Here is a 1,327-nt window from a genome sequence, read left to right as displayed (position 1 = left end):
AAGGCTGAGGCAGAAGGATTGCCAGAGCCCAGCAGGCCGAGGCTGCGGTGGCCGGGAGCGGCCACTTCACTCCAGTCTGGGCGACAGAATGAGACTCCAACTCAAAAAAAAAAAAAAGAATACTATGCTAAAGTAACAGAAATCTGGGAAGTTACAAAGGTTATTCTAAACCATACCTCCTTTCAAAGCTTAAATTAAAAATGGGCAACAGAAAAGTATAAGGGTGCCCTCACTCTTAAAAGAAGTTATATAAGGCCGGGCGTGGTGGCTCACACCTATAATCCCAGCACTTTGGGAGGCCGAGGTGAGAGGATTGAGTTCATGGGTTCAAGACCAGCCTGGGCAACTTAGCAAGACCTCATCTCTACAATAAATCAAAAAACAATTAGCCAGGCATGGTGATGTGTGACCATAGTTCCGGGTACTTGGAAGGCTGAAGTGGAAGGATCGCCTAAGCCCAGCAGGTCAAGGCTGCGGTAGCCGGGAGCATGCTACTGCCCTCCAGTCTGGGTGACAGAATGAGACTCCAACTCGAAAAAAAGTTGGCCAGGTGCAGTGGCTCAAGCCGGTAATCCCAGCACGTTGGAAGGCTAAGGTGAGCGGATTGCCTGAGCCCACAGGTTCGAGAACAGCCTGGGCAACTTGGCGAGATCTCATTTTACAATAAATCTAAAAAATTGGACCAGGCATGGTGGCTCATGCCTATAATCCTAGCACTTTGGGAGACCAAGGTGAGAGGATTGCCTGAGCCCGCGGGTTCAAGACCACCCTAGGCAACTTGGCAAGTCCTCATCTCTACAATAAATCAGAAAACCAATCAATAGATAAATTAGCTAGGCATGGTAGCATGCACCTGTAGTTCCAGCTACCTGGAAGGCTGAGGCAGAAGGATTGCCTGAACCCAGTAGGTAGATGCTGGGGTAGCCGTGAGCATGCCACTGCTCTCCATCCTATGTGACAGACTGAGACTCCAACTCAATAAAAAAAAAATAACAAAAATGTTATAAAAAAAAGAGAACATTAGCCAGGGATGGTGGCACATGTGCCTATAGTCCTAACTACTCAGGAGGCTGAGGTGGGAGGATCACTTGAGTCCAGCTGTTCAAGGCTACAGTTAGCAATGATCATACCACTACGCTCCAGCCTGGGCAAAAATCAGACCTAGTCTCTAAAGAAAAATTTATTTTTATTTATTGATTGATTGATTTAATTTAATTTTATTTTTTATTTTTTTGGAGTTAGAGTCTCACTCTGTCGCCCAGACTGGAGTGCAGTGGCCGCTCCCGGCCACCGCAGCCTCAACCTGCTGGGCTCCGGCGATCCTTCC

The 1,327-nt window shown here is 47.6% G+C and overlaps 1 protein-coding gene across 1 annotated transcript in view; it reads right to left on the bottom strand.

Moving 5' to 3' along the window:
- RPN1 (ribophorin I) overlaps positions 1–1,327 on the bottom strand; it is a 16,978-nt gene that overhangs the window by 9,501 nt on the left and 6,150 nt on the right. The window lies entirely within an intron of this gene.

This window comes from Carlito syrichta, unplaced genomic scaffold (genome assembly GCF_000164805.1).
Source record: "Carlito syrichta isolate Samal-C Ts95f unplaced genomic scaffold, Tarsius_syrichta-2.0.1 Scaffold303251, whole genome shotgun sequence".
Classification (NCBI taxonomy): domain Eukaryota; kingdom Metazoa; phylum Chordata; class Mammalia; order Primates; family Tarsiidae; genus Carlito; species Carlito syrichta.
The sequence above is the reverse complement of the archived record's forward strand: the minus strand, read 5'-3'. Positions and strand labels throughout refer to the sequence as shown.